Raw genomic sequence first — 12610 nt, 5'->3', positions numbered from 1 at the left:
GCATTCAAATAAGAAAATAAGAAGTGAAATTGTCTTTGTTTGCAGATGATATGTTATATAGAGAAAATCCTAGCGATCCACCAAAAAAACTGCTAGAACTAATCAACAAATTCAGTAAAGTTGCAGGATATCAAACCAACTTACAGAAAACAGTTACATTTCTATATATTAATAAAATATCTGAAAAAGAAATTTAAAAAACAGTCCCATTCACAATACTATCAAAAATAATAAAATACTGAGGAGCAACTTGAACCAAGGAAAGATATTTACACTGAAAACTACAAGAATTTGACAAAATAAGTTGAAGAAGTCACAAACAAATAGATATCTTGTGTTCATGGATCAGAAAAATGAATACTATGAAAATGTCCATTTTACTCAAAGGCATCTATAGATTCAATGTAATCCCTATTAAAATTCAAATGATATTTTTCACAGGAATAAAAAAGGCAATCTTAAAATTTGTAAGGAACAACAAAGACTCCCAAATAGCCAAAGCAATCCAGAAAAAGAAGAACAAAGTTGGAGAAAGAACAAAATCTATAGACACATAGACCAATGGAATAGAATCAAGAGCCCAGAAATAAACCCTTACTCATACTGGCAACTAATATTTGACAAAAAGCCAAGAATACTCAGTAGGGAAAGAACAGTGTCTTCAAAAAAAAAAAAAAAAAAAAAAACTGGGTAACCACATGCAGAAGAATGAAATTAGCCCCTTATCTTATATCTTTCAAAAAAGGAACTTAAAATGGATTAAACACTTAAATTTATGACTTGAATCCATAGAACTATTAGATGAACCATAAGGAAAAGCTCCTTAACATTGGTCTTGGCAGCAATCTCCTAGATCAGACACCAAGAGTACAAATAACAGAAGCAAAAATAAGTAAGAGGAACTACATCAAACTAAAAAGGTGCTATACAAGAAAAACAAAATGAAAAGGCAACTCACCAAATGGAAGAACATATTTGCAAATTATATATCTAAAAGGAGTTAATATCCAAAATAAAGAACTCATATACTCAATAGCTAAAATAGCTAAACAAACAAATTAATTAATGGCAGAAGATCCAGATGGTTTTCCAAAGAGAACAAATGTTCAAGGGGTATACATGAAAAGGTCCTCAACAACACTCATCATCAAGGAAATGCAAATTAAATCCACATTGAGAAATCCCATCCCACCTGCTAGAATGGGTATTATCAAAAAGATAAGAAATAACAAGTGTTTGTGAAGATGTGGATAAAAGGGAAATCTTGTGCACTGTTGATGAGGATGTACACTGGTGCAGCCACTGTGGAAAACAGTATGGAGTTTCCTCAGAAAATTAAAAATGAAATTACCATATGATCCAGTAATCCCACTTCTGGGCATATACCCAAAGGAATTGAAATCAAGAGCTTGTAAGATATCTACACTCCCATGTTCACTGCAGCATTATTCATAATCACCAAGATATAGAAACAATCTAAGTGTCCAGCAATGGATGGAGGGATAAAAAAAAAAAAGACATGGTATAAATATACAATGAAAAACTGATCAACTGTGAGAAAGAAGGAAATCATGCCATGATCATAAACATGGATGGACCTTGAAGGCATTATATTGAGATTAAATCAAGAGAAAGACCTGCTGTATGATACCACTTATGTGTGGAATCTTAAATCTAATAAAGCCAAACTCACAGAAACAGCAGAATGGTGGCTACTAGGAGTTGGGAAGGGGAGATGGAGCATTGTTGATCAAAGTGCACAAACATCCAATTATAAGGTTAAGAAGTTCTAGGGATCTAATGTATAGCACAGTGATTACAGCTAATGATATTATATCATACACTTGAATGTTGCTAAGAAAGCATATTTTAAATTTCTCACCACAAAAAAGAAATTATAATTATATGAAGAGAGAGTGTTAGCTCTTTCTGGTGGTAATCAGTTTGCAACATAGAAACGTATCAAATCAACACATTGTATACGTTAAGCTTACACAATGCTAAGAGTCAATTATATCCAAATAAAGCTGGCAGGGGTAGGGGAACCGTCAAGGAATTATGGAATGCAACACAAGATGTAGCAGACACAAACTTTTATACTCTATTTTATTTATTCTCTTCATTCATTAATCAGCAAAACTGAGTATGTATAATAATGTATATACTTGTAAAAATACTGATTGAGTCAGGTATCCGACTGCACTAGTACCTTCCTTTTAATGAGAATGTTTCCTCCTTAAGTGGTCAAGCAATTAAATATCCTTAAACTTGACTGAGTTTGTAGATAGTCTCTCGTAAATGATAAGCAACTAAGACATTTTTTTTTCTTCTCTACAGAACTCATCTTTGGAACTCATCTAAGCTTATTTTGATCAAAGCCAAGGCTATAAAGGATTAGAGGGGGGGGAAACATTGGACTTTAGCTGAAACGTGAGTACAAGGGTCTCCTGATTATACCTCTTTGGGGGGGGTGGGGAGCATTAATTTCCTGGACGCCAAGTTTCCTCGTACAGTCAGAACTTGGAATTTCAACAGATTGAAGTAGATGTCCCAGTGACATATTGATAACATTCATTCTAACTCGATTTGGACGGCCACAGACTCCAAAGTGTGTGTTAGTGGAAATTTTTCCTGGTAGAATCAATAAAGCTTTAACTTTAAAGTAGTGTTTCTGTTGAGATTTCAGATCCCCTTAACAAACACTATCACCCAGACCTATTTTTTCATCCCACAGGAAATGGGATTTAATATGTTCACAGTTCCTATACTTCCTTCCAAACTCTTAATTAGCAGTCTTCATAATTGTGCATCCAAAACTAATATCACATTGTTTTCAACCTTTATCCCTGTCAAATGGGATTAGATGGAGTACCCAGAAGAGAGGAGGCTCTGCAACTATGCCTCCCCCAAAAAGAGGTTGGGAGACTTTGTATTGCTAAAACTCATGGGCCAGTTTATTCACAATAAAATCGTGAGCTACCTGGAAGAGCTGAATTCTTCATGGTTCCCCTCTCCCTCAAATACAGCATTTCAAATATGTCATTTCTGACATTCCGCCAGTATGAAAAAAGATGATTCACCAGAATGAATCAGCCTAATCAGGAAAGCCTGGTCCAGACCTGAAGAAGGTACAGGGAAGTATATAACATGAGATTTCTACCTCCACTTGTCATAATAAGCTAGAAATGTAAGCCTTAAATGGCTGGAACTGGGACATGCTCAAATGGCAAGGCTCAGAGAATAGACACAAGAATCCAGAGAAGGTAGAGGCAGTGCAAGCTGAAGTAGTATGACAAGATTTTACCAAGAGAGTGGGTGATAAGCCAGGGTTTATAGGATAAAAGGATGTAGATATATACTGGGGAGAAAGAACATGCTTAATAGGGAGATACTCAGGACCTTTTAAATGGTTTCCTTCTCTTCAGCCTTGCTCCCTGCTATCTATAATTCACAATACAGTACACTTGTTGCAGCAGACACTGGGTGTGGCTCCCCAGTATCTATTACTTCTAGCCTCTGTTGAAAGAATTTATCTCAGCACAAAGGTAGCACTTACCGAAACCCAATTCTAGAAAATCAAACCGAAGAAGATGCTCCTTACTCTTTAAAGAAAATCAAAAAGCCAAGATTTCTGTCTTATTTGACACAATTAGTGAGTATGGGGCATGTTAAGAAAACTGGAGGGAATTAGCCTTAGGATGATGCTAAAAGTGTGAGTCCCTGACAAGATTGCTGAATCACTGAAGCAAACAACTTCTGTGCACTTGTGCTTATCTGACCTATTCTATTCTATTCTGTTCTGATCTGCTCTATTCCATCCTGTTTTGTTCCATTCCATTTCAGTCCCTTCATTCCATCCTATTCTACTCCTATTTTTCTTTAAAAATAAAATCAGGTTGGAATCTACTAATTGATCTCATAATTCACACATGGGTCATGACCTACGGTTTGGAAAACACTGGACCATAGCTTTCAAATGTCCAAAACATGAAAAAGTGAATATATAACTGGAGATAGACTGTAAATCAATCCTCCTCAAAAGTATCTTTTATTGTTAAAAATAGATCCAGCAATTGCATTACTAGGTATTTATCCAAAGAATACAAAAGTCCTAATTCAAAGGGAGACATGAACCTTGATGTTTATAGCAGCATTATCTATAATAGCCAAATTATGGAAACTATCCCTGTGTCTATGCACTGATGAATGGATAAAGAGGATGTGGGGGGTATACACATATATATATGTATGTATATGTACATGTATATGTGTGTGTGTGTATATATATATATATATATTCATATGTATAGAATAGAATATTAATCAGCCATAAAAACAAGAATGAAATCTTGATATTTACAATGACATGAATGGAGCTAGAGAGTATAAGTCAGTCAGAGAAAGACAAATACTATATGATTTCACTCATGTGTGGAATTTAAGAAACAAAACAAAACAAATGAGTAAAGGGAAAAGAGAGAGGCGAATCTAGAAACAGACTATTAACTGTAGAGATGGTTACCAGAGGGGAGGTGAATGGGGTTGGGGGAGAGGTTTAAATAGGTGAAGGGATTACGCAGTGCACTTGTCTTGATGAGCACTGAATAATGTACAGAATTGCTGACTCACTGTATTATACACCTATAACTAATATGTTATATGTATGTTAACTAGCTGGAATGAGATGAAAACTTTAAAATAATCAGTAAAAACTAGATAGGGAAAAAAGTAGCTCTTATCTAGTCTCCTGTGTCAAATTAAATATTTGTATAAACATATGACACTGTATTAAGCAGTCTATATGCTACAATTTTAAAAGAAATTTTCTTTCCTACATTTCCAAGTAAAAACAGTGCTCCAAGAAGTCATGTACTGCTTCCACCCTCCAGGACTCTCTTCCTCTGTAGGAAGCACAGGCCAGGGGGACAAAGCCCAAGCTCCTGCACAAGATTGACTCAGCCTTCAGAACCAAACCCTTCCTCATGGCATCCCCAGGGGACTGGGAAACCAGAGAGTGGAATCTAAACTGAAGTTGTAAGTTTTAGGCATGGAAGTCATCTGTTGAAATCAGTATGTGGGTAATTCATAGGAGTTAGACCAATCAGGGGTTATGGAAATTTAGTTTGTCAGGGAAAGAGGGGTGGATGATTCAAAAAGACAAAACTATGGGGATAGGAAACAAAAGTTTAAAAAAAATAAAATAAAACAGCTGAATGATTACAGTGTGATCCAGGCTGGAGAGGTAGGGGCCTTGGCTAAGGCAGAGAAAGGAAACATCACAGAGGTAGCTGTTACCAGGCATTCTGGGGCACTGCTGTATGAAAGTGATTGATGAAACTAAGATAATAGGCAGGGTCATATAGGAATGTACCTCTGGAGATGGGGAAGGCCCTCAAAGCCAAGACAATTAGGAATGAGAGGAGGATCTCAGTATGTTTAGCCTGAAGAATGGGAAGAAAAATGTCTTCAACTTTTAGGTGGCTGGATCCAATTAGCAGGTATTACAGATAGATTAATATTCAATATTAGGAAAATATTATTATTATAGTTCTTTACAACCAAACAAGTGACTATGGAAGGGACAGAGTCCTCGATCACTGAAAGTGTTCAATGTTGACACTTAGCTGGCAGAGAGTCCAATGACAAGCAAGCAGAGGGCAGCAACTGCATCTGTGTCCTGCAGCTTGGTAGAGATCCCAGCATGTAGCAAATACCCAAACACCACTGGTGAAATGAAGTATGCCCAAGGTTCTTTTTCAACTAATTATTGGATTCTACAAAGTCTTGGGAGGGGACGAGAGTGTGGGAGTTCAAAGATACACTGGGGGAGAAAAAAAAAACACTGTATGCTTTTAAACAGCACATAATTAATACATGTCTGTGGAAAACACTTTCAAATGTTTCAAGGCAAAATTTCCATGGTGCACCTACAGTGGCCCATTCCCTATCTTAGGGTATTGTTAGATGCTGTAACAAACAAGAACTAATATTTCAATGACTTGCTGCAATAAAAGTTTATTCTTGCAGTACAATGGGCCATGCAAGTGATCCTGGTAAATAAGCAACTGTCCTGTACTGGGAGATTCAGAGACCCAGGCTCCTTCCATATTAATTTTCTACCTTCCCTTAAAGCCTCAGAGTCATTTGCAAGTCAAAGGACTTGAAGGAGCTTGAATGCCAGTTTCATGGGCCAGGCTTAGACATGGCCCACTTTTGTTCATATTCCCATCCCATGGAGCACTTTCATTCTCATCTGACTATAAGGGATGCTGGAAGATCTAGTCTAGCTGGTATATAGATGGGCAGAAAATTTTGTTGTATCCATGTGTACCCTTCCTCCCACACATAGGTCACACACCATCCCTCCCATAGCTCCATCTATAGAACAACCATCTCAAAGATTGTTTTTTAAATTCATGGCCCAATCAAGTGGCTAATAATATGCTAGTAAACTCTGTGAGACCAACACAGTATTGAGAAAGCTGCCAAAGTCACATTGTTTATTTTCCAATCAAGGGAGCTCATGGGTCTGTCAGTTGGTATTTGAGATTTGAGACCAATGATTACACTTAATATTTTCAATTCTTCCTTTGAACTTTGAAATGGATGATATCTCAACCAACATCTGAGATATACATTCTGTTTTTTCAATGACTCTTATTGTCTAAAAGGTTCTTTAATACCTAGCCAATGTTTCCCTCTACTTGGCATCAAGCCAAAATCTTTTGCTCGTGTCTGTCAGTGGGCACAGCCTGCCATGCCAATAAAAAGAACAGCAAGATCAAACAAGAAAAAGGACTAATACCTTTGCATACCTGTCTCCTGCCTTTTCTGTGTAGAGTGATTGACACATTCTTGCACCATGGTATCTGAGCTCCATCTAGGACAACATCTTCAGCCTTCTTGTGAAGTCTTCTGTACAACCTGCCACTCACCCAGCACTGCATCAACTCAGGCCTGATAAGGCATTATTTTCATTACCTTAATGATCAATTATATTTTCATTACTATTTTATAAACTTTCATTAAGATTACTCTATGTCCCTTTATTCTTTGAAGTCTTTCTTCCCTTCCATTTGATCTTCCATAACAACAATTTTTGTTAAGAGTGATGTCCATCTTTCACTGAGCTACTGAATTTTTACTTTATTTTTTTATATTTTATTTATTTATTCATGAGAGACAGACAGAGAGAGAGAGAGAGAGAGAGAGAGACAGGCAGAGGGGGAAGCAGGCTCCTTGCAGGGAGCCGGATGTGGGACTCTGATCCTGGGACTCCAGGATCACAACCTGAGCTGAAGGCAGGCACTCAACCGCTGAGCCACCCGGGTGTCCCAGCTACTGAATTTTTTTTTTAAGATTTTATTTATTTATTCATAGAGACACAGAGAGAGAAGCAGAGACACAGGCAGAGGGAGAAGCAGGCTCCATGCAGGGAGCCCGACGTGGGACTCGATCCAGGGTCTCCAGGATCACGCCCTGGGCTGCAGGCGGTGTCAAACCACTGCGCCACCGGGGCTGCCCCCAGCTACTGAATTTTTAAATAGAAAGATTAGTTTTCTTATCTCCAAATGCCTGGTGTTGTAGTTTTTTTTAATTATTCAAGTTGTCATTTCTTTGTTTCCTTCAGCCCCCTTATTCTCAGATTTCAGCTTGTTCTCTTTCTCTGGGGTTGCCTTGTAGATTTCCTTTGCCTGTTTGTTTCTCTTCACCCTCAGGACTCAAGTCAGATTGGTGGGGAACTTTAAACTGTGGTGACCTCATGAAGTACAGGTCCCCAATAGCAAAGTGACGATATACAGATCCCCAATATACAAAGTGGCTTGTATGAAGCACCAGAAGATTTCATTCCCCTTGGGATGCTCAGCAAAGAATTGTGCATTTGCCCAGAATCGAAGGAAGGCAGGAAACCAACACACCAAACATCTTCTCCCACCATTCCAGGGCCTGTGAAGTCCTTTTAGGATTATGTGCAAGAGAGGCATGACATGTATTGTAGGGGTCCTAGATCTCTGAGGACTATGGAGGGACTTTCTGAGTGGGATTACCCTCATTCAGACACTAGGCTCCTAAGAGAGGTACAAAGTCCTATACCTGCACAGCCTTCTCTGGCCCCTGGAGGACTCTGAGGGTCACACTCTTCCCATCCTGCCCAATTGCAAGCCCAGGAGCTGTGCATCTGGGACAGCTGGTAGGTGATCATAAGGAGTTAAACAAAGAGGGTACCAGAGTGCTTGCTGACAGCTAACTTCCTAGAATCTCCTCTACCAGATGTAATTTTAAGAACATTAAAATTCTTTCTGATAAAATTTCATTATTCGCTTATCTTCTTTAAAGAGAGGCATTGGATTGCAATTCAAATCTTTTAGCAGGACCCTTAAGAACCAAGAGATAATTCTTCAGTTGGCTTGAGGATTTGAGGACAAAGGCCTTTTATTCTGAAAGCTTGATTTTGTTTCAGGAATCTATGGAGCTTTCAGCTAGTCACTGATGTTTCTGCATCTCCACATCTCTGTCTTCATGGAGCTGAATGGGGAATGTTAATTGCTTGGCCAGGGCCAGTCAGGAAAAAATAGTTACAAGAATTCCAATCATCATTGTGTATGGGAATCTCATAGGGATCAATAATAATAATGCTCTCTCACATTTATTGTGCATTACTATATGCCAGACATTCTTCTAAGAAAGTATTTTCTGCAAGTAATACCTTCAAATTATCACAACTATACCAAATCCACCTTGCTGATGCAATAGCAAAGGAATAGCAAGGAATAGTGACTCAATGTTCAAAGAGGGTAGCAGGAGTCAGTGCAACCCCACAGCCTTTGCTCTTAATGGACCTACTATCTTACCTCCTCTCTCTGATGAAGCAGAGGATCCCAGACTTTAGGATCACAAAGACCCAGTAAAATGTTGAAACTGGCATATTTTGGTAGTGAATACAAGGTTGTCAAAATTTTTATTTTCAAATACTTTCACCGAAAAGCATCTACAATCCATTCTTGCACTCTGTTAATTCCAAGAAAGTTGGAAGTAATAACCTCATAATTTTAAAAGTAAGTAAATATGAACTCTATGAAAATCTCATCAAAATATGAAAATTTGGGCAGCCCGGATGGCTCAGCAGTTTAGCGCCGCCTTCAGCCCAGTGTGTGATCCTGGAGACCCGGGATCGAATCCCACGTCGGGCTCCCTACATGGAGCCTGCTTCTCCCTCTCCCTGTGTCTCTGCCTCTCTCTCTCTCTCTCTGTCTCTCATGAATAAGTAAATAAGATCTTTTTTAAAAATTTAAAAAAATATATGAAAATTCCACCACCAACTTTCTACCCAAAGGCCCACCTTCTTTGTGATAGCATCCCATCACAGAGAAGCTTTTTTTGTTTTTGGAAACCAATTGTTGCAAGGCATGGGCAGTAGAGAGATTTGCCCCAGAAAAAATAAAAGAGGAGTCAAAGCTAGACCCAGCACTCGTGTCTCTTCTGGTTTCAAAGGTTATACCTATTAGGTGTCATCTACTTCCTTCACATCTGAACAAGATAACAAGAAGCAGCTACAGGGCTGTAATGGTGACAAATGATACCAGGGAAAAGTAAACCACAAAAAGCCTGATCATTCAGTTTTTCAGTAAAATGATTTGTGCTTAACCTCTGGAGCCAGGCTACCGAGTCTGATTTCTAGTTCCACATTTTACTAGTTTAATAACCTTGGGCAATTGTTCCAGCATCTCCAAGCCTCAATTTGCTCAGCAAAATGGGGATAATAACACCTCAAAGAGTTGTGAGGATTTAACAAGATAATACATGTAAATGCCTAAGTAAGTGAGCTCATTAAATGCCAGATTTTATCACTAACAATTACCATGTTCCAGGTATGTGCTAAGTGTTGAAAATAAATAAGATGTTACCAAAGGTGGTCACATCCATCCCCACCCCCCACCCCCGCCCAACCCATTCCTTCATGTTCTTCTGGACCATGGCTTTGCCATTCATGTCATCAAAAGGCAGATTTTATTTCCTTGAATTTGAACATCCCTGTGTCTTGCTTTGGCTGAAGTGTGGCTATGTGTGATTTCTGGGCTAGATCTTCAGAAATACTGCATCTTCCATGTTCATCCCCTAAAAGCCAGCTGCCATATAACAAGGCTCCAGCTAGACTATTAAATGGTGACACATCACTGGAGAAAGAGGGGCAGCTCAGACAGGAACTGAGACACCCTAGCAGACAGCCAGGACCAAGGCCCAGACATGTGAGGGAGGCCACAGCAGTTCCTAGAGCCCCAGCAAAGCCACGGCAGCAGCACCATGTGGAGCAGTGGCAAGCTGCACCCCTGGCCCCACCCAAATTCCTGACTCTCAGAATTGTAGGTAATTAAGTAGTTGTAGTTTTAAGGCAGTAAGTTCTGAGGTGGTTGGTGATGTAGGAATAGATAAATGAAGCAATTCTTAATGGAAGCCAGCAGAGACCCATCAGCCACTCCCAAGTCATGTGAAAAATACCATGATAGAGATGCTAGGTCTATACAACGTACTATTGGCACACAGAGAGGCAATGATTCATCTACTGGATCCACAGAGGCGAGAAACAGAAGCCCTGGCAAGCAAGAGGTAGACCATCAGGGCTGCCTGACTAGGCACAGCCATGTGGAAAATCAAAGAACCATACCTGCCCTCCAAGAAGGGCATTCCACATCCCGAGCAGGAGCTGGCAGGTCTGTACAACTGAGAAGAAACGTGTGTCCCTGTACTATCCAGGTGGACCATTGTGCTGGAAAAGACAGATACAGATTTCACTTATTTAAGTCACAGCCTGACACTGTCATTTCATACATATGTACTTTGTCTTCCCAGCAAAAGACTGTAAATTCCTCAAGAGCAGGTGTTCTCTGTACTTTGTTGTATTTCTACCCCAGGGCCCACTCTGCCTACTTCTTTCCCTAGCTTGGTGCTTTGCCTTGGTGAATGCTCAGTAAATATACAGAGATTGATGGATTGACAGTATCTCATTTTTGTGGGGCACCTGAGTGTCTCAGTGGGTTAAGCACTTGACTTTGGCTCAGATCCTGTTCTCAGGGTCCAGGGATCAAGCCCCAAGTCCAGCTTGCACTCAGTGGCTATTTTACTTGTCTTTTTCCATCTCCGTTTTGCCCCTTCCTCTGTTTTTGCTCTCTCTCTGTCTCTCTCTCGAATAAATAAATAAAATATATATTTTTTAAATTTACCAGCCCCTAGAGCCTTCCTGGACCGCCATGCTGAAGCCAGTCTGAAGACCTTACCACTAACGCCTGTAAGAATTATCCAAGCCTCTCAAAGCCCAGCTTAGTGCCTGCCACAGTGTGTGTGTTGTGTGAGTGAATGAATGAATGAATGAATGAAAAAATGAGTGAATGAATTCCAATGGCAACATATGGCCTCAGTTGCCTGGCATTTATTCACTTTTAATGTATCTAGGTATTTATGTCACAGCCAAATAGTCAAACTCATGTCAGGAAAGAGGTACAAACATCTATATTCTATATATATTCTGTATAATTTTTATAACAATAATTAACAAAAATCAAATGATTTCCATATGACAGGTAATGCTCTAGGTATCAACATATGTTTATTTCATTTCACACGCAGGGGATTTCTTTAACGATTTTTTTTTTTAAGATTTTATTTATTTATTCATGAGAGACAAACAGAGAGAGGCAGAGACACAGGCAGAGGGAGGAGCAAGCTCCCTGCAGGGAGCCCGATGTGGGACTCAATCCCAGGACCCTGGGATCATATCCTGAGCCAAAGGCAGATGCTCAATCACTGAGCCACCCAGGTGACCCTTAATGATGTTCTTATTATGCTGATCTATAGATGAGGAAATCTGAGGCACAGAAAGACTCAATAACCTACCCAAAATCACACAGCTAGTGAGTAGCTGAGCCAGGCAACAGCACTCCAGAGAGACTTTCCTTTACACAGCACAATAATGCTTTTCACAATGACATTTATTTAAAAATAAATAAACAAACAAACAAGAATACAAAAAACAGCAGAAGGCTCAAGTGACAAGATATGGCCACTTTTCCCCATGAAGGTTTTGTCCCAGTTCCAGCTAGGTTTCTGTTAAAGAACTGTTGTTTATCTTCTGCAAACTTCAAGAACAAAAACCAAGCCCAGAGGGAGCTTGTGAGTGGGAAGAAGTCCAGATAAGACAACAGCCGTCAAGTATCCAGCATAGTAGGCAAGGGTTATGATTATGGTTAAAGCTGTCTGAGGATTGCAATGGTCAATCAGGGCCTCCTTCCACAGAAAATGCCCTTCCTCTTAAAAGGAGCCTGCAGGCTAGGCCACGCACTTTTGGCAAGGTCCAGCACTGTTCTCAAGCACATGGGATATTGTAGGTCATGCCCATCCATAACAAGAACTCCAAGTTCCTTCCCAACTGTAAAATGCTACAGATTACTTCGGAATTATGCAAGTCTAACAATTCCAGGAAAATCTATTCTAGACAGCACATAACAACTCCTCAGCCTGCTTCCAAATGATGACCAAGTGCATGGGACAGAAGTCTTCAAAACAGTTAAACTGAGTCAAGTCTTGATGGGCACTGGGTGCTATATCAACACTATAG

General features: G+C 39.5%; 1 long non-coding RNA gene across 8 annotated transcripts in view; it reads right to left on the bottom strand.

Annotated features, from left to right (window-relative positions):
* LOC140638308 (uncharacterized) overlaps positions 1–12610 on the bottom strand; it is a 35826-nt gene that overhangs the window by 13312 nt on the left and 9904 nt on the right. For 3 of the 8 annotated variants that reach the window (XR_012035413.1, XR_012035403.1, XR_012035419.1), the window contains 2 exons: positions 10664–10765; positions 6816–6957 (listed from right to left, as the gene is read on the bottom strand). The exons of 1 other annotated variant lie outside the window; for it this stretch is intronic. This is a non-coding gene — a long non-coding RNA (uncharacterized lncRNA). Of the gene's footprint in view, positions 1–6805; positions 6982–10663; positions 10766–12610 lie in introns of all 8 variants that reach the window. 4 more of the 8 variants (XR_012035411.1, XR_012035407.1, XR_012035414.1 and 1 more) reach the window with 4 other exon arrangements.

This window comes from Canis lupus, chromosome 1 (assembly GCF_048164855.1).
Source record: "Canis lupus baileyi chromosome 1, mCanLup2.hap1, whole genome shotgun sequence".
Classification (NCBI taxonomy): Eukaryota; Metazoa; Chordata; class Mammalia; order Carnivora; family Canidae; genus Canis; species Canis lupus.
This window is presented reverse-complemented; position numbering and strand designations above follow the sequence as displayed.